The following is a 20142-nucleotide window of genomic DNA, read 5'->3' as shown; positions in this document are numbered from 1 at the left end:
GTCCCATCTCTCCAGCCAGGGGATTGGGTCAGGGCTGGACATGTGACCCACACTGGGCCAATCAGAGAACATGTTAGAGACCTATTTGGATGTGGGCAGAGAGGGGAGGACACCCAGTTCTGTGGATTTGGTGCCAGGATGAGTGAGGCTGGGACCCCTGGAGTCCTCAGCTGCTACACAAAGAGCGGCAGCCTGGGAATGGACCCACTTGGGGGGCAGGAGAGGAGGGTAGAAGCAGCGAGGAGGGTGGAGAGGGAGAGAAGGACGACCCATTTTGAGTTGTGGTGTCCAAATGTAAACAAGAGAAGCCTGATGAGATACTGATCCCTTTCACTGCCTGAGTCCCTGCTTCCGTCCGCTAAGGGGAATTTTCTCCTCCTATTTGATCATTCCTTCCCTTTTATGGCTTCCCTTCTGTCCTGAAATTCCTATTAGTTGGGTATCGGCTTTCTGCGATCTCGTCTCTGCCTCCTTTTTACCTTTCCTTATTTTAAAAATCACTTTGACGTTTTAATCTACATTCTGAGACATTTCCTAGGCTTTATTGTCTCCATCTCGGATTTGGTCTCCTATTCTATTATTCAGCCCTTTGTTAGCTCTTCATTTCAGCCAATGTATTTTTCATCTTAAGAACTGTTTTATTCTTTGTTTGTTTCTTGTCTTCCCCCCATAGCAAGCTGCTTTTGTTTTATGAATGCAGCATCCTCCCAATGAATCAGCAGGAGTGTTTTTCTGTCTGCTGCATCATCTCTGTTTTTCCTTTTCAGCTGCTTTGTTCATCTTGATCCCTTTTTTTCTTTTTTAATGTGGTTTGTTTTCCTCAAAGCTCCATAATCCTCAGTTATCCATTAAAGATGTGTGAATTGGGGCGCCTGGGTGGCTCAGTCGGTTGGACGCCCGACTTTGGCTCAGGTCATGAGCTCACGGGCTGTGAGTTGGAGCCCCGCGTCGGGCTCTGTGCTGACAGCTCAGAACCCGGAGTCTGCTTCAGATTCTGTGTTTCCCTTCCTCTCTGCTCCTTCCCAGCTCACGCTCTGTCTCTCTCTCTCTCAAAAATAAACAAACATTAAAAGTATATATAATATATATAAAAGATGCATGAGTAAACAGCCAGGTTCACCAGTACTGGCTGGGATGGGATGTTCCCCTGCATGGTTGTAGAATAGCCGTCTCTCCTGGATGAGCCAGGGTCCTGGAAGTGTCTGGGTGAGACTTGTTACAAGGAACAGAAATGCAGGCTCACGACCTGTCACCATGCTGAAGGAACGAAGGCTTCCCTCTGAGCGTGGCGAGCCTCCATTACAGGGTTTTGATCTATGAGATCCCCCCAAACTGTTAACGTCTTCAAAACTGTAATTCAGCGTAATGAGACTGATGAGAAAAAATACGGTTAGGGACAAGCTACTCACAATTCTTTCACTATCAGAAGCATTAATAAAAATAGCACTGATAAAAATGCTGGTGTGTTAAAAGCTGCGCGTTAGATTTCTAATCGATAAAAACATAGTACGGTGAATACAGGGCTTTCTTTACCTGTTTTTAAAAAAAAAATAGAGTTGCTTAATAGAGGTGTGGAATAGGGCGTAGGCTTCTGGGTTACGAAAACGAGGGCAAAACGCACAGGGAAGGGGGCGTGCCTTGTAATAAGCCCCTCCCAAGATGAGGCAAGTGGCCCCGAGAGGCACCGGGGGTGCCTGGGGAGCGTGCAGGGAAAATTGTGTAGAAGCCAATGCAGCTTCCGCGTTGTACTGACGCGCGCCTACGTGTCAGTCACGTAAGAGGCCAGTGCGGATGGCGGAGACCCGCTTTGTACCACAACAGATCCCGTTGCGTCTCTGTGGAGTCGTCGTCTCTCCCCCCTCCCCCCTCTCTGCTGAGGACGTCAGGAAGGACAAGTCTACAGAAATGCCAGCAGAACCCCCATTTGATTTTGAGAGTTATTCTCAGGACTTCTTCCTGGGGTTGAATGCCAAGGCCACCCGTTCTGTATATTCAAAGAGAGGCTGGGACACCTGGCCCAGCTGTGCTTCAAGGGGTTTTAATTGCCCCAAGGCCCCCTCGCTTTCGGTAGAGCTTCTCGGAGGCTCTAGTTTCCGTGAAAGGCTCTCCTAGGTCTATGCTGACCTGTGGTTTCCTTGTTCCGGCTTCTCAATCAGTCGGATACCACATTCCCGCTACCTTTCTCCGCATTTCTGGATCACGGGTAGCATCCTTGCCTACGTCCTACTGTGGATTTACTCTTCTGCTCGTGGCTTTTTTCCTTCGACAGGGTTTTGGTATGGAGAGAATTTAAATTCTTCGTCCTCGGTCTACGTCTCAAGTGGGAAGCCCTCTCCACTGCTTTTTGTCTTCTTGACTCTGGCCGAGGCTGTCCGGAGTTCTGGCCTTCCATTTATTACCTGGAAAACGGGAACGATAGCATCATCCGTCCTGCCTTCCTCCCACGGACGGGGAAAGGATGGAGGGATGTGGGAATCATCTCTGAACAAAAACAACGGCATACATTTAAGTTGTTACTCGTTCATGGAAGACGACCTTCTAATTGGGCGGATGGGAAGATACAAGCTGAGAGCGTTCCCCTCAACCGTCGCCCAAGGTGGCCCGGAAAGCCCCGGCCTCTTGGCTCCTGGGTCCCCTTCTCTTTTCAGGCCCTGCTTCTCGGCAGCTTGCACCTGGCCAGGGCTTCAGTGCCGGGGGCCGAGCAGTTGAGAATTCGGAAGAGGCAAGGATGGCATAAATAATTCAGTGATTGCCGACCACGGGCCATTAAATTTTCCATGATCTGTTTTATTGTATCTGCCATGCCGCGTTAGGCACTGCCAGTTCGGATGCAAACCAGGCATTTCACTGCCTACAGGAACTAGTCCCTGCTCCCTCCCTGTCGGAGGTCCAAGACCGCGGAGGCGTTGGCCTTGGGCCCCGCTGGGGCTTGGCCTCGAAAGGCGGCCAAACAGGGGTTCCTAGCGCAACGGTGTGAGTGACAAGTCTCCCTCCTGCCCCTGCCGGTCACTGAGCCGCCAGCCTCCCGCCTTCAGGCTCAGGATACATTCGCCAACTGCTTCAGTGTTAACCTCGTATTAGCGATCCTCTAAAACACGGTGCGCTGGGTAGGGGTGAGGGACTTTAAGGGTTACCTTGTTCTGTGTAAACACGAACGGTCGCCATCATTTTTATAACCCTGCCTTGACATTTGCACGTTTCTTCGTACACTGGGAGCCTCAGGACCTGGCGGTGGTCCTGGCCTCGTAAAACTTCTGGGAATCTTTACGGATTTTCAACTCCGGGATCGCGCTGTTCCGCATCCTCGGCGTGGTGGGGGCTCCTTACAGATGGGGAAACAAAGTCTCAGAGAAGGAAATGGCCTTGGTCAAAGATGCGGCCAGCTGGTGGCCGGGCAGGCCCAGGGCCAGGTACCTGCACTCCCGGAGCAGAGCCCTTCCCGGGGCCTGGGTCTCAGGAGGGGAGAAACTACTCATCCATCCCCTCCCCTCTTCAGGGTCATCGAAGCTTCTCGGACTTGTTCACAGGGCGAATGCCTTCCCCACTGTCCTGAGGACCACACCGTTTCTTGAGACCCCCGTTTCCAAAAATGCCTCCCGCCCACCCGGGGGCAGAGCGCGAAAGGGAAGAAGCAGGCGCAGCGGACAGAGTCGCGCTAAGTGTCACGCTGTGAAGGCTTGGCCAGTGGGCGTGGCCTCGCCGTCCCCATTCTACTCACGGACATGATACCAGAGGACTGGACGAAGGCCGGAGGAAGCGTCCTTGACCGCTCAAGGATCCCCTGTGGGCAGCGAAGTGTGGTGGAAGGAATTCGGGATGTGTAGTCAAGTGGGCTGGCCCCGAACCCCAGATTTGTGGTTTACCGGTTATGTACGCAAAGGAAATCACCTCCCTTTTCCGAGAGCCTCCGTTTCCTCGCGTCAAGTGAGGGTGCCACATCTGAACCCACGGGATTTTCGCGAAGCTCTGGGGTAATAGTTGTGAGCTGCCAGAATCATTGCTGCGGATCAGACCCCCCCAAACCCTGATGGCTTTCAACAGCCGATCGTCATTCCTCCAGACGCTACGGGGTCGTGGGCACCCGTCTCATCTGGTGTGCGGTCAGCCGCAGGTGGGCAGGGAGGCAGCCTCGCTGACCCCTCGCCGGACGTCCTCGCGTGGTTACGAGCTGGTCTGGGGTGGGGCGCCCCGGGTCTCTCGCCTTCCGGCACGCCTGCTCGAGCCAGTTCCCGAGGTAGCTGCCGGGTTCTAAGAGAAAGCACGAGAGCCCCGCTGGGGGTTGGACTCGGAACGGGCGCACGGTCGCTGCTGCCACATCCCGTTGGCCCGAGCAAGTCACGGGGCCAGCCCAGGTTCAAGCTGGGGGCGGGGGCTGGATCCACCTCTTCACGGGGGTGGCCGCAAAGTCGAGCCGCAGAGGCCGCGGGTGTCGGGAAGGGTGCAGCGGCGTGACCCTTTGTCCGCGACGGTCGGATCTGCTCGATTCTTACGCGAGTGCAGGAGAGACGGAGGCAGGCCCAGAACGACAGAGCTGGGTGTGGCTCTCAAGATAGTGGAAGTGGCTTTGCCCACGGCCGCACAGCTGGCGAGGGAACAGGGCTGGGGTGAGAACTCAAGACTCTGAATGTCAAGTACCGTATGTCAGAGCCAACCCCAAGGCCGTGTCTTCTATCAACTTTGTGCTGGTGATTTGGGTGCCTGCGTTTCTGTTCCTCTTTCGTCGTGTTGCAATCTCAGAAGGTCAAGGGGGGCCTGCGATGAGGCTTCCTGGCCTTCCCTTGTGGAAGGAGCCCCTGAGGAAGAAGGACCGTCCCCGGGCTGAGATCCAGACTCAGAGTCCCTGGCTTAAAGAGGTTGGCTCCTGCAACTTTCTTTCCCCTTTTCGAGAAGCATGTGGTGCAGGGAATCCTACGCATTTCAGCCTTGACTCTGACCTCCTCGTGCCTAGAGCCCCAATCCAATGAAGACAGAGCCCCATCCCCTGTTACCAAGATGATTGCTACGGTCTCCTAACCGGCCTTCTTACCTCCAGACTCACTTCCCACACCACTGCCCCAAGGCCATCTTGCCAGTGCTGCCGCAGGGAACTTTCTGGTACTTGGCTCTGCTTGGGACATCCCCCTGGGGAGAGTATCTTCCAGGGGCGTGTGCTCTTAGGCGTGAGTGTGGGAGCCGGGCAGATCCAGGTTTGATTCTAGGCTCTGAGACTTTAATAGAGCTGGGCGAGCTCGGACTCACTATTTCAATGCCCCGAGCCTCGGTTTCTTCAGACGCAGTACGTGAGATCTCACGGGATTTCGTAAGCACTGGATGTGAAGTCGTTGCCAAGTCTCTGCTACCCAGCCAGGACTCAGGAAACGCCAGCTGCTTTTACTACTGCTGTGTTTCGTGGCTCCCCGTGGCCACGGAAGCCAGACAGGCCGCCTGACGTCCAAGGCTCTCCTTGAGGTCCCGGCTGCCTCTCCGAGCTTAACTTTCACGGCTCTGGGTTGCTGCGGCTGTAAGTACACGGGGCCACGCCAGCCGGGTGTGGTGCTTTGTGACCCGGCGACACGGGAAAGGGCACCTTAGAGCTCTGGACTCTGGAACCAGGTTGTCTGGGGTCCAATCCTGGGCCCCCACTGACCGGCTGTGTAACTGGATGAGTTTACTCACTGCACCGTGCCTCAGTTTCCTTCTCTGTAAAATGAGGACCACAGCGGTCCCTACCTCCTGGGGTAGTTGTGAGGACTAAGTGAGGTAATGTAGGAAAAGCATCTAGAACGGCACGCCGGAAATGCCCCCCGCGTTTCCGTCACCGTTACTGATGTCGTCGGTATCGGCAGCTACAACCGCCATTTAGTGACTGATCAGACGAAGCTTTCGAGGCGAAGACGGGTAACGCGTGGCTGTTTCCCCAGGGACGTAGGATGGTGACACCGTCTGACGTTCTATGTGGCTCGGGGGAGGGACCGATTTTCTACTCGCGGGTCCAGTCCCTTGGTTACAGCCCAAGCCGCAGACTCTGGAAACAGAAAGTCCAGGGGAACACCTAAGGAGCCTGGGACCTGGAGAACATTTTCAAGCCAACACCTTTCGGTCGTCATCATTATCATCCAAGCTGCAGGATTTCGGGCCCCAGCAAGTGTTTTCATTGCTCACCAAAGCCAAGGGGCCTTTCAAAACCCTGGACAGAAGTGTGGTGCGTATAACCCCAAACGGTGCTTCAACAATCATCCCGGACTTCTGAAAATGCAGCTTTCACTAACTAGCAGTCAGTAAGGACAGACTAGTGCTTCCTTTTTGTCTGAGCAGTCTGTCGTAGACGCGCTGGGAAGTAAGAGGCCATGCCTCACTCCGCTCCCTCCGTCTTTTTTCCACCTTTGGCGTGCCTTTGCTCTCTAATCACCCGACCGCTCTTTTCTCAGAGTTCAGCAGAGAGCTAACTTGGCATCTAAGCCCCCCCCCCCGCTGGTGGCTCTTGACCGATGACTGATGCGTGGGGATGTACGGAGCCACGCTCCCTTGTCTCGACTGGAATAACTCTGAGGAGCGACTCAACTGCAGGGTCCCCTGTGGGAGCAGGTGGAGGCCGCCCCTTGCTGAGCTCCGTCCAAGGTCACGTTCCAACCTGGCTTTGCTTCCCCCTCCCCGCCCCCCCCCCCCCCGCCATCCCTGTCCTGCTTACCCTGATCGTTTACTGGTTTCTCCTGGGAGCCCTTTCCTAATAAATCGCTTTCCTGGGAATCCTCATCTCAGGGGCCGCTTCTGGAGACGGTGGATGAAGAGGGGCAGGACGCACGGGGCCCTGAGGGAGGGGACGACCGTGGGCCGCACCTGCTATGGGAGGCCGCTCAGCCCCTGACCCCGGTGTTCCTGTAGGACTTTGTTTCCCAGCCATGATGCCTCTGTGGGTCTTGAGGGGTTACCTGTTCTCACACCAGGTCTGGTTTTTGTACTTCTCAGAGGTGCCCAGCCCTGCTGGCCCCTCCGGACCCCTTGGTGAGTGAGGTCGAGCATCTCATTCTTCAAACCAGCTACCCCCTCCGCCTCTCCGGGGGCGAGGGCCTGGCTTTGACACAAACTCCATCACGCCTGCTGTGGTGGGAGCCGCAATGGATGAAGGGCTACGCCAGGGGTATCGGGTTTGGCTTTCCCAGAGGCTGCCGGGAAGGCCCCGGTGCGACCCACATTTGTAGGACAGTGTTAGCTCCCCGCGGAGATAACCTTGACCCGCGAGAGTCAGGAGATGGGCAGGAGCCAGAAGGCAAATCTTTCCCCGTTCCTCATAATGGCCCGTTCCCAGACTCAGCAGTCCCACGCGGCCTGTCTGGAAGGCATCCAAGGTGGCCGAGAGATGGACGGTGAGCCGTGCCCGGCTCATATTTGCTTTCCCTCCTTCCCTGCCTCACTTCCATTTTTCCCTCACTCTCGCTGCCCTGGGATTGTGGTGCCGGTGGCAGTGGTCGGGGAAGGGTCAGAGCCAGAGAGAAGGTTCGTGTGGGGGTGGAGTGGGGGCCTCGTTTCGGGACCTCGTCCTCCGAGCTCCCGGCCGCTGCCCGGCCCGTCCGGCACTCCTTTGCCTATTGGCCCCAGTGGTCCTTCGAAAGCGTGTCACTTCCCTGTTTGAAACTTTCCATGGCTCCCCCTCGTCCTGGGGCTAGGCCCAAATGTCTTAACCCATTAGTCAAGGCTTGCGCTCTGGGGCCTCGCTTCCCCAAGGAGCCCACATCCCAGCTTTAGGAGCCGTTGCCATAGTCCTACCCTCCCGGCACTCCTTCTTCCCCATCTGCGCGTCTCTGCGTGTTGTGTTTTCTCTGTCTCTTCTTGGTGCTGTCTTCCTCATCCTTCCAAGTTCAACCTCAAGGCTGCTTCCTCGGGAGGTAGCAAGGTCGCCTCCTGACCGCCCTCGACCACCTGACAGAGGGACAGTGCCTCCGCCCTCCCTCAAAGTGGGCCGTGAGCTTCGTCCACCTCCGGTGAACCCCTGTGGCACAGTTTCTGGTGACTGGTCTCTGGTGACCTCCCCCACCCTAGACCCTGAAGTCCTTGAGGGTGCTGTGCACGGGCACCTCGGGAGACATGTCTACACGAATATACCTTTCACACAGGAGAAGTCCTGCTCTGGAGCCAGGCAAATCCTGTGCCCAGTTTGGGTCCGACCCTGAGGTCCCTGATCATACCCCCCCGGCCCCTACGAGACCAAGTTCAGAAGTACAAACAGGGGGACATGTGTCAGGGTGCCGGGGAGTGATACCTCAGCACCCTTTGGCCAGGAGGAGTTTCGTGGGCTGGCTGATTCTTAGACCTGCCGTTTATCTAGCGGGGTGACTTAGAGCAAGTGACTTCTTTGGACCTGGATTTCCCCGTCTGTGAGCTGGAAACAGGCCCCAGCACCATCTTCTGAGAGGGGGGAGTGAATGTTGAAGCGGTCTACTGCCGTGGACGAGCCGTGCAAAGCACGACAACGTTCGGTGACTTGAAATCACTAGTCTCTTCTGCGGCTCTGTGGGTCAATGGCACTCAGCCCGGCCGTTCTTGATGGAGGTCTCCCAGGTGGTCGCAATCAGATGGCAGCTGGGCTCCTGTTATGGGGGTCACCTGCCCTGCATGTGGAAGATGGCCCCCCGACCTTGGCTGTCATTGGCTGCTGGCTGTCGGCTGAGAGCTCGGCGGGGCCGTCGACCCAAATGGCCACACGTGGTCTCCCGTGTACTTGGCCTTCTCACAGCACGGGGCTCTGAGAGGCCGCCCCTGAGACCAGGTGTTCCAAGGACCCCAGGCGGAAGCCGCCAGGCTTCCCGTCGCTTAGCCTTAGAAACCCGGAACGTCGCTTCCGCTGCATTCCGCCGGCCTGTTATTTTTGGTGGGCCGGGTCACCAAGGCCAGCCCAGGTTTAGAGATGATACCTCACCTTTGGATGAGAGCAGAAGCGCAAAATCGCAGCGGTCGTTAATCTACCACGAGATCCTGCACGGAAAGCACAGTGTCAGGTTCTGAGATGCGTATTCAATCAATGTCCGTGTTGGGGTTGCCCCCAACCCGCATCCGTTCAACCGGTCCCCAGCTCAGGAGAGGCCAGCCTCCCCTCAGCCTCCCTGGGTAGCGGTCGCTGGGTAGAAGGGGCAGCGGGCCAGCCAGGCAGGGTGACGGGCTCTGAGCCATCTACGCTGCAACGTAGCTTGGTGCACAGAAGCATCTAGGCGCCCAGGTTGTAGCCCTAATCGCTCCACGAGGTCATTTGGTTGCCTTGAGAAAGTCCAGGGCCCTCTCTGGACTCACTTTCCCTGTTTGTCCAATGGGGGATCGGACTGGATGAGCTTCACGGCCCGTTCTGGCCCTGCCATTCAATGATTCTCCTGCTGTGCTGGAATGTTCCTCAGCACTATCTCCGGGGCCCCGGGGACTCATAAACTCATGGCCAGGATGTGGGACTTGATGTTTTTTCTCTCCTCCCTGCGGGGACGGTCTTGATTCTCATCTCTGGTATCACACCTGGGCACTAAACCTTGCCCAAGCTCTCAGAGGTGTCTGACTTCCCCTCCTGGGCTCAGCCTTTAAAAGTCCCTTTTGTAAATGAGGCATTGGTAGCGTTAAGGTGAGGGGACCTCCCCACCTCTCCCTGGTGCTCCTGGGAACCTCCAGGGCCTTGCTTAGCTCGGGTCACACCGTGGCCACCCCCACCCTTAACGGGGGCCCAGCCCGTGTTCGTGCTCGGCGAGTTTTCTGGTTGATTTCCTCGGAGCTTTTTGGTTTCAGTAAGATGAGATTCTCAGCAGGGCTGGTGGCATTTGGAGATTTCTCAGACCTCAGCCTCCACGGCAAGTGGGAAAGTTTCTGTCTCTGGAAATGTGACCGAAAAGCATATGCTTGTGTTCTTCAGGTTCTGTCTACCAGGAACCACTGCCAGGCCATGGGGAACTGAGTGTTATTTTCGAATGAGGTAGAAAACAGTTTCAACACACAGTGTCCCCTCCCAGCCATCCTCCTGATGATTGTTTCATAACTATTTCTTGGAACTGAACATGAGCTGAGCCTCGAAAGGGGTGAATTTAGCTAGATGCAGGGAAGAGGGAAGAGATTTACGGGACAGAGGCGGGGTCACAAGTGAGCAAAGCCCGGGAGGCGACACTGAGAAAGCTGTCTCAGGGGTAGCAAAGGAGGCTGGCCTCACATTGGTAGAAGGGGACACAAGCGTCTAGGCATAGGCCCTCTTTGCTGGCTTGCACTCATCCATTCACCGACTCATTCATTCATTCATTCATCATCGAGCCCCTGCCTTGCAGGGCCCAGAGCTGCTCCTGGAAATAGGGTGGAAGCGGAAAGCTTCCAGACCTTACTGTCTAGGAGAGGAGACAGTCGCCAATCAATGGCCATGCCAACAAATGTACAGTTCCAGCTGGGGCTGGTGACACGAGCAACGGGTACGTGGTGCGACCAGGCCTTTGCTCGAGCCAAGGCAGGCTTCCCTGATGTTGGAGGCGTCACCTGAAGGATGAGTAGGAGCTAACCGGGAGGGGAGCGGGAAGTGCATTCCAGGTAGAGGGGATAGCATGTGCAAAGGTCCTGGGCAGAAAAGAGCGTGTCGGTCTAAGCACTCGGAACCCAGAGGGAGGCAGGTGGCGAGGGTAAGTGGGATTTTTTTCCCCTGCGTCTTAATGCACTTGGCCTTTAACCCCAAAACAATAGGAAAGAGCTCTGGGCTTTGAAGGCGTAGGCTGTTGATGTGCTCCGTCTGCGTTTTGGCGATTTCACAGAGGCTGCTTGCGGACGAGGGGCTCGAGGTGGCCACGGTGGGTGTGCGGGAGCAGTTAGGGAGGCTACCGTACTGGTCCAGGCAAGGGACGGCTCAGGTGGCCACAGTGGACATGACCGGAGGGATCTGAGAGGTTCTCAGGAAGTAAGATTGCCACGGTTTTGCGGATGGATCGCCCACGAAGGACGAAGGAGAGGCAGACGCCAAGGACAGCAGCCGTTTCTGGCTTGGACATCCTGATGGCTGCTGTCGCTATTGACCCAGCTGGGGAAGGCCAGAGGCGGCGTCAGCCAGGGGATTCACTTAGGGAAATTTCAGGCGGCAGGTACCTGAGAGCCGCACGACCGGGAAGTTAAGGAGGCAGGTGGCTCTCTGGGTCTGAGGCTCAGATGGTTGTGGGGTCTGAGAGCTACTGGTGAGTTTTCTGATCTGCAAGGTGACTGGAGCCCAGTCGTGGAAACAGCTGAGGGGGGCCTGCCCCTCCCCCTCCAAGGGGAAAAGGATGGGATTAACCCTGAGAAGGGATAGAACCAGGGAGGGGCGCCCCCAGCCCCGGAGGCAGCCAGGCCCGGTCTGCAAAGGGGACCGAGAAGGAAACACAGACGCCGAGGCCGGGCCGGTCACCAGGACGTGTTCACTGCTGCCGGGTCCTGTGAGGTCAAGGGAGCGGATCCCGAAAATGTCTGCTCTGTCATTCACTCACAGGACGCTGACATCCTTCTTGCCAGTCACACCCAGATGCTCTTGTGTGGGTCCCAACTGGTAACTGATCTAGAGCTTAGCCATCCGGCTCTGCCCTTACTCCGTGTGCCACCTGCAATCGAAACAAAGGAAGAATCTTCAAGTAGCTTCTGCTTAGCTTCTGGGAATGAGACTTCATGGCATTTTGAAGCTCGAGTGGGAAAATGCACTGGGGCTTATTGCTGGAAGGTGGTGTTTTCCAGAGGAAGCCGTCACCGAACCCCACGCCGGTTGTCCCCTCCCCCTGTCCGCCGTTCTCCCGCCTCCCACCCACTCTGTCCAACAAGGAGGAAATGGAAACAAGGGGTGAAAATTGGCCTTTCAGATTTATGGATTAGCGTTTAGAAACACCAAATTTCAGTGGGCTCCGATGAAGCCTGTAATCTGGCATCCGATTCAATTCACTTCAATTAGATTCAAGTCAATTCAATTCTACTCAGTCAATTCACATTAATCCAAGGAATTTACGAGAGTCGGCCGTGCTGGCCAGGGTGGGAGGGAGACCCCAGCATTTCAGGACCCGGGGGACCCGATCTGTTAGAGGAGCCAATGGGGCTGCTGGTGGAAGCCAGGTCCAGGGGGCACAGGGGCTACCCCTCGGCCCGGAGGAGAGTGGGCGGGGCCAGCATTTCCCAGACCCAGCTTCCTGGTAAGATGACCGACATCGCCCCTGTCTTTGTTGGGCTGGAGGTACGCGGAGATGAGAGGAGTGACCCAGGCTAGCCGGCCATCTGCCTCGTTCTCGACAAACTGCTGTCTCCTGCTCACAAAGCCAAGGAAGGGAGATTGACCTGTTTTCAACCCCAAAGACTATTGGATAAATGGGAACAGTGGACACGCTGTGGCAAGAAGGCACGAGGGGAGCAGCCGGCAGGGCCATCCCTCGTGACTGCTGATCTAGAAAGCTGGACACCAAGGCCCCTCCCGCAGCCGCCAACTCCAGGGCCCCGAGGCTGGAACAGTCACTGCCCGCCGTGGCTTCTCTGTCTCGGAGAGACCGGCGGCAGTGGTCCCGTTTTACAGATGAAGGCAGCTGAGGTCGAGGGACCTCAGCCTTCCTGACCAACCCCGCCCCTCCCGCCCCTCCTGCTCTACATTCATTAGATACTTTGAATTATTGAAGAATGAATGTGCTCATGGCCCCGCAACCAAGAAGGAGAAAAGCAGGGCATGTCCACAGGAAGCAGAAAAGGCAGCTAGAGGCTTGGCCATTTCGCAGATGAACAAACTGAGGCCCAGGACACCAAATGACTCACCCCGGTCACATGGAGCGTTTAGGGGCCGGGAAAGAACAGCCTCGCGGACAGGACACACACGAAGGCAAACCCGGGGCCCGCCTCCCCCTTTGCCCTTCAGCGGCCGTGTGACTTCAGGCAAACGACTCAGCTTTCAGCCCCGGTCTTCCACTCTGGGGACCTGGGGTGGCCATCCCCATCTCGTGGAGCGGGACGGAACATCCTGCGAGGCAGCCATGTAAAGCGGCTTGCCCAGGCCCTGTCACAGGACAGGCACCTGCTGCCTGGAACCATAGAAGATGGCAGAGAAGGTCAAGGGTAGTACCCGCCCCTTACTCTGTGCGGGCGCCGTTCTGAGCGCTTCCCGCGTACTAAGTCACCTACGGGATGGAAACTCTCGGGGCCATCGCCACTTGGCGTGAAGAATCGGAGCCCCAGAGGTTAAGCCACTTGCCCAAGGCCACTGAGCTGGAGAGCAGCAGGCCGGGATCCCCCCCACCCCCAGTGCTGCCTGATTCCTGAGGCCAGGGCGTCTGCTGTCTGCCTTAGGCGGCTGCCTATCCGGTTAAATGTCTCCCCTTCCAGCCTTCCTGCCCCAGTCTCCATGTGATGAAGGAAACCCACCAGAAAGGCTCATCGGCCACTGTGGACTCTGAACATCTGGGACTAAGCATGGGAGCCGAGGCATTCTCCCTGCCTCCTTCACCCCCTGCTAGGCGCCAGCCTCAAAACACACGAGGTGCTGGGCCAGCGGCCAGCTCTGCCCCCCGCCCCCCAGCCCCCTGCCCCCCCATCCCATAGCCTCCTCCGTTAGGTGTCATAGAGGGACAACCATGCGAGGACTCTGCCCCGCTGAGTGACCCGGTGGGCACACGCAGGGAGCGCCTGGCTTTGCCGGATGCAAGGCATCTGCTCTCTCTGGTGGTTGAAAAGCGGGTGAAAAACACACTGGGCACAGAGGCCAGGAAGCTTGGCGGGGGGGAGGGGCAGGGGGAGTGGCCTATTCAGCTTATAAGTCTATGCCTCCCCCACTCCCGCCTTGTACCTCCCCTCCCCCACCCAGGCCTGGCCTCCCCTCTGGGGCATGAAGTGTGGACACTCCTGCTCTGGGAGGTAGCTGGGGGTGGGCCTGCAGCAGGACTGTGCTCCAGGGAGGGGTGCTGATAAACCTGGCCACAATCCGCATTGGTCCTCCGGATGTGCCCCGCGGCAAGACAGAGGCGTTCATCTCCCTTGCTGAGCTGCCCTCCCCGCTAGATGGTCTGACCCCCTCACGGAGAGCTAACCTGCATAAGCCCCTGTCTTCTGCTACCAAGGAGGCACTGGTGGTGGCGACAAGGCACAGCAGCGTTACTTACGCTCGTTCATTCATTCATTCATTCATTCAGCAAACTTCTGTGAATATGTGCTGGGCGCCCGGAGCCAGTGCCACACAGGACCCAGCTGGCCGTCGCCCTCCTGGACCTCACAGGGCGTCCACTGGTGGAGGGCCCGTGGACAAGGCTGTGATGAAGGGGCGTCGGGCGCTCTGGGAAGGGCCATCGCTTCTAGAATGTGGCGTTGCTTTCAGTGACGGAAGGCCACCCTCATGATCTGGCCCAACTCCCTCCTTGGGCGGCCAAGGCCAATCGAGGAGACCACCGAAGGGCCCTCTGCGAGTCCTGAGCCAGAGCTCTCCTCCTTTCTGCCGTGCTGTGTTCCCCACTCCCTGATTTCTGGGCCTGAAACTTTTCTCTGATTCACGCGACAAAGGTACCAGCTCTGGTCAGGCCCCAGGCTGGGTGCCGGGAAGAGGAGAGAGACAGAGCTGCACTTGGGAGTCCATTCAGGACCAGTCTGGAAGGCTCAGGTCCCTCAGGCCCCCCAGGCGGGCCCGGGAGGCAGAAATCCTCTGCTCAGCCTACGAGGGACCTGCTGCCCAAGCAGTGTCCCGGTGTGGGCCCCCAGGGCTCAGACCGGACCTCTCTGCCGACCGACAGTTGCTGTGTTCTCTCCTGCATCCACTCTGCTTCTCCTGGGTGTGTGTGTAGACCTGCCTCAGTTTCCTCATCTGTCAGAAAGCAATACAACAGAACCTCCCCTAGGAAGAATGAAATGGGTGTGTGGGGGGTGATGGGCAAGGGTGACAGGCATGCGACCCTTCTTCTAGAGCCTTCCAGGGACTGGTCCAGGGACAGAACAGTGCGCTGAGACCTGGGACTTCTAGGTTCACGTGCTCCACAGCCCCTCTGTTGTTGGTGACCTCAGGTGAGCCCTTGGGCCCTTGGGTCTTGGCTTCAACCTCCCTGGGCGTGGGTCCATGGCCTGCAGGGTCCATGGGCTCTCCCAAGCCACCTGCCACAAGCAGGAGCTCGCCTCTGTCATCCCAGCCGGGTCTCAAGCTCAGAGTCAGTGGGAGACTTCATGGCAGAGAGTCAGCCCCCCCCGGGACCCTGGCCAAGCGCGCCGGGCCGCCCCTGTGCACTGGGAAGGGGCGGTGACTGCAACACGGCCCCCCAGCAGCACTGAAGCCAGACGCCCATCTCCAGTTCTCCCACTTCCTCTTTCTGGCCCCTGTCAGCGTTCTAGCCCCATCCCTCCCTCTCCCAGCGTGCGTAGCCTCTCGATCCCGTGTCCAACGAGTCAGGGCTTTAGGCCCCCATCTCGGTGCAGGGGACCCTGAGGGATTTCAGAGCATCACGGATCCTCTCATTTTACAGATGGGGACCCAAGCCTGGGGAGGCCCCTGGCCCCAGCCCAGAGTCACATTGGGGGCTGGCAGCTAAACTTGTTTCTCCTGCCAAAGGCCTTTGAACTTCGGGGACACGAAGAATGGACCCCACTCACAATGACAGATGGCCACCTAGGAAAGAAAACTGCAGCTCGTAATGCCAATAGTCCAGTTTCGAAAATGGGCCCAGTCTAGGAAGACAGGTTTCGAAAGAATGTATAAATGGCTCTTAAACATATGAAAAGCTCGTCTTCCTCGTAAGAGAAAGGCACGTCGAAACTTCCAGAAGAGATCCCCTTTGAACTGTCAGATTGGAAAAGAGCAGACGCTGTCTACTGTAAGGGCGTGGGGGACAGGCGCCGGCAGAGGGGACTGGCCGGCCTGTCGCTCTCGGCCACCTCCGGGCAGAGCAAGGGGGCAGCCCCGTCCCAGCCACACGTGCTCTGCCCTCAGACCCAGCCGACCGCATCATGCAGATAAGCATGTGAAGTGTGTCCTCGGCTGTTCATGGTGATGTGACTTCTAAAAGGCAAGGGTTGAAGATCAGTTCAATGTTAACCCTCCGGGGGGCTGATTAATTAAGTAGTGGTGTCCACGCAGCGGGAATCCCCAGAGCTGTTAAACGGAAGCAGCCACACCGCATGGGACCGAAGACGAACCTGCCAGCCCCGCAGAACCACATAAAAGTAATGAACTAGTGTTTCCAACCCGCTGAAAAAGAGAGTAGGATGTATATATTCCTATAAGGATAGAGGACCGAGGACATACTGATCTGTCATTGTTTGTGTGAAAAGAGAGGAAAAGAGGGGCGCCTGGGTGGCTCAGTCTGTTAAGCGTCCGACTTCAGCCCGGGTCACGATCTCGCGGTCCGGGAGTTCGAGCCCCGCGTCGGGCTCTGGGCTGACGGCTCAGAGCCTGGAGCCTGCTTCCGATTCTGTGTCTCCCTCTCTCTCTGCCCCTCCCCCGTTCATGCTCTGTCTCTCTCTGTCTCAAAAATAAATAAACGTTAAAAAAAATTTTTTTTAAAAAGAAAAGAGAGGAAAAGACACACACACACACAGGCACACACACACGCACACGCACAGTGTGGGCAAATGCGTGTAGTTGCTGGAAGGCTTTAAAGGAACCAGTGAAAGTGGAGGCTCCCAGGAGGGGAGCCGGGTGAAAGCGGGGGAAGGCAGGGGACTTGGTTTTCGAGGCACACCTTTTTGCCTCTTCTGACCCTTACAGGAGCTTTGACACACAAGCTTGCACCCGTTAATGGATCGAACAGCCTCCGGGCACACCGCAGGGCGAGGCAGAGACGTGCCAGGATGGGCGTCCAGGTTGCAGGGGGGTCGGGGGGGGGGGTGGGCATGCCCCAAAGTCTGCGTAGCCTGGCCCGGGGAGGTTTCCGCCCGCCCCCCGGGCCCTGCCCCCACAAGGTGAAGTTTCCATGCAGCTATATTTGTCCTCAGCGTCTGACCCACCGCGGCTGGGCAGCCCTTGCCACGGACACGGCCCTCGAGGAGTCACAGCTGTCAGGCCTGGAGCTGTGGCAGAAGCCGAGGGCCGGGCCAGCCATCGCCTGCCTTCCTGTCGGGCTCGCGAAGCTGTGTGGCCTGGCTCTGGGCTCAGATCCCGGCCCTCCCCCGCCTCCTTTGCCACACATGGGACGGATGCTCGGAACCCGTTCTACAGATAAAGCAACAGAGCCCGGACGTGTTTAGCCTGCTCGGTGCGGTAGAAGGTGCCCGGCAAGACCTTCTGTCCTAAGCCAGCTCCTTGGCTGGGTGACATGGGGCAAGTTCCAGCACTACTCTGAGCCTCAGTTTTCTCATCCGCCCAGTGGGAACAATAACATCTTGTCCCGACATCGCTGGGCCGCCAAGGCAGCTCTCGGTGGACTCTTGCCCCATGCTGTCCCTTCCCTGTGCCTGCCTCCGAGGGAGTGTGAGCTTCCAGAAGGTCGTGCTCCTCACCAAGGAGGCGCCAGCGTGGGCGTGGGCCAGTCAGAGCTGCTGGAGAAACACGTGAGCTGGTTCCTCCGCGGGCACCCGGGGCCGCACCCCCAGGGGAGCACGAGAACCACTTCCTCGCCCACTCCTTCCCCTTCCAATCATTTCGATTCAGACTCAGCCCTTGCCTGCCACCGGCCAAGACCAGACGTGATCTGCAGAGATCTCTGCGGGAAGGAAGGGTGCGGGGGGCTGAGCTTTTCCTCGGGGCCCGTCGGAATAAAAGTCACCAACTTGGGTCCCGCTGGGCACCTTACGGATGCCGTACGCGGCCTAACTGATTGTCTCCTCGAGCCGCCTGGTAGGGAGATGCATTCGTCAGCCCCAGTTCAATCAGAGCTCAAGGTCACCTAGCTAGAGGAGAAGGAGCTCGCATTTGCAACCAGGCCGCCTGGCCCAGCCCAGGGTGAGAGGCTGGGACCAGCCCGGGCTGCGGGGTCCTTCCCTCACCCCCTGCTCTGGCCGGATTCAGGAAGCGAGCAGAGGGGGAGATGTCCTATCTGCTCAGAGCCTGCCAGCTTTTCCTCTGACCCTCACAAGGAGGGGAGCAAGGGTTTCTGCCAGTGGCCTCGGGCCGGCACTCTGTGTGTCGGCCTGCATGAGGTTTTAGAAGCCAGAGGACCCGGACTGGTCCCCGTATTGGGAGGCCTGGTGCGCCCCCGTCCTGTGCGCAATCTATCACCGCCCCCCGGCCCGCAGGCATTCAAGTTCAGGGCCCCTCCGTGTGCATGCAGGGCGCCTGGGTCACAGGGGAGAAAGCCGGTGAAAATGCAGATGAGACCGGGCTTTTCACTCTCTCAACAGATCTGAAACCGGGTTCAGAGAGAAGTGGCTTGCCCAGGTCACCTGGTGCGTGGGAGAAAGACCCAGAACCGGGATCCGGCCCTGAGGACAGAACCTGTGCTTCTCTTGATGCATGAGGTGAAGGGGCTGAACCCAGCCACGCTCAAAATAGCCACCGGCCTCTGCTTGCCTCCCCCCCCACCTCCCGACAGGGTGAGTGGGAAAGGAAACCTTTCCATTCAGGGGCCCTTGTCACTTTTTCCGTGCTCATTTGCATGAGCCTGTCTTGGTGCTGAGGCCGCCTTCGTTCGGGGTCACCGTGGGGGTGACTCCCGGTGGGGCGGCATGCGGCTGGCTCTGCCTCCTGCTGAAAGGCAGACCACGAAAGCCACACCTGTGCAAGCACAGGGTCACACGACCGCCTCTGTGGCGGTGGGGGCGGATGGCATTGCTCCGAGGAACCTCTGTCTCCCCTTGAGCACCCCTTGACCGCAGAGTAACAGAGCGCTCACAGAGGCAGGACGGACCCCCTTCGTCCTTCCCTCACCTGCCCCAGAGCCTGCACGTGGCTCCCCACTTCCTCTCACGCCCCCCCCCCCCCCCCCCCGCCCAAGATCAGCCTTGATTTCTAGATCCTTGTGACCTGCTCTCGCCCTTGGACCCTTCAGGCCAAACCTGCCTCCATTCCCGCGTGTCCCCTTTGCTCCGGCCGCTCCTCCTGCCCGCAATTCCTGTCGCTACCTCCCCCCACTCCCGTGCTCCCAGGATTCCTTCCAACTGAGCAGAAGCGCCCCCTTCTGCGGCCATCAAGCACGCTTTCTCCAGTCCCCTCCCACGGCCCGGGCCTCTGCCCGTGCCATACTCCCCAGCCTGGGTGACGGCGGCCGGAAGCGGGCTTGGCGAAGGCTTCGGGAAAGGTCCGAGTGTGAGGCCCCCCGGGACGAGCAGGTCTGCCCTGCGGACGCCCACCAACGCCCAGAGAGAGTAGAGTAGGGACCAAGCCAGTGGGAGGGAGCGGGGTAGGCTCCTCACCAGGAAGGCTGTGAGGCCCGTCCACGGCAGGTGCCTCCCTGAGTCTTACCGTGGCCTCCAGTGGTCCCAGCACCCTGGCCTCCAAGGGGCAGCCCTGCCTGGGACCAGGGAGTCATTTCGATGACCTTTAAACTACTTCAGGGACCCGTTTACTATTTTAATCATTGTGATCCCCATGGTCAGCTTTTTTTTTTTTTTTTTTTTAATGTTTTATTTCTTTTTAAGAGAGAGAGACACACACACAGAATCCGAAGCAGGCTCCAGGCTCCTAGCGGTCAGCACAGAGCCCGACACGGGGCTCGAACCCACGAACCGCGAGATCATGACCCGAGTCGAAGTCAGACGCCCAACCGACCGAGCCACCCGGGGAGGGGCCCCACCATGTTCAGCTTTAGAAGCAATTGAGATGCAGTTTTTTTTTTTTTAATTTTTTTTTTCAACGTTTATTTATTTTTTTGGGACAGAGAGAGACAGAGCATGAACGGGGGAGGGGCAGAGAGAGAGGGAGACACAGAATCGGAAACAGGCTCCAGGCTCCGAGCCATCAGCCCAGAGCCCGACGCGGGGCTCGAACTCACGGACCGCGAGATCGTGACCTGGCTGAAGTCGGACGCTTAACCGACTGCATCACCCATGCGCCCCGAGATGCAGTTTTGAGGTATACGTTCTTCCTGGCCACCAACAGATGTTCCCGCTCTTGCACCTGTACCGGCTGGGTGACCGGCGGCAGGTTCTTTAACCGCCCTGGGCCTCCGATGATTCATCGGCAAAGGGAAGGCCATCTCGAAGAATCACAAAGAGTGTCCAGAATGGGGCGGCTCCCCGGGGGGCTCCTCTGGCATCCAGCAGGGCTCTGTCAATGCTAGCTCTTAGCCCGGCCTCTCTGTTGACGCACACTTTCTCGCAGGG

General features: G+C 57.8%; 2 long non-coding RNA genes across 6 annotated transcripts; one reads left to right on the top strand and one right to left on the bottom strand.

Annotated features, from left to right (window-relative positions):
• Positions 1-1411: 1411 nt before the first annotated feature.
• Positions 1412-5219, bottom strand: LOC124508434 (uncharacterized). Of its 4 annotated transcripts, none has more exons than XR_006961239.1 (3): positions 5027-5219; positions 3135-4582; positions 1412-2399 (listed from the first exon to the last, which is right to left on the bottom strand). It is a non-coding gene; the product is annotated as an uncharacterized LOC124508434 (long non-coding RNA). The 4 variants fall into 4 exon arrangements; XR_006961238.1 differs by having other exon boundaries at positions 3135-4248; positions 4383-5217; XR_006961240.1 differs by having other exon boundaries at positions 3135-3322; positions 3415-5212.
• A 9-nt stretch (positions 5220-5228) lies between these two features.
• On the top strand, positions 5229-19498 carry LOC124508435 (uncharacterized). Of its 2 annotated transcripts, none has more exons than XR_006961242.1 (4): positions 5229-6181; positions 16652-17433; positions 18223-18414; positions 19459-19498. It is a non-coding gene; the product is annotated as an uncharacterized LOC124508435 (long non-coding RNA). The 2 variants fall into 2 exon arrangements; XR_006961241.1 differs by having other exon boundaries at positions 16652-17824.
• Positions 19499-20142: the final 644 nt, after the last annotated feature.

The sequence above is a fragment of the Lynx rufus genome, unplaced genomic scaffold (assembly GCF_022079265.1).
Source record: "Lynx rufus isolate CCGP_SWC_20201006 ecotype Redwood Valley unplaced genomic scaffold, mLynRuf1.p SCAF_13, whole genome shotgun sequence".
In the NCBI taxonomy this organism is placed as follows: domain Eukaryota; kingdom Metazoa; phylum Chordata; class Mammalia; order Carnivora; family Felidae; genus Lynx; species Lynx rufus.
This window is presented reverse-complemented; position numbering and strand designations above follow the sequence as displayed.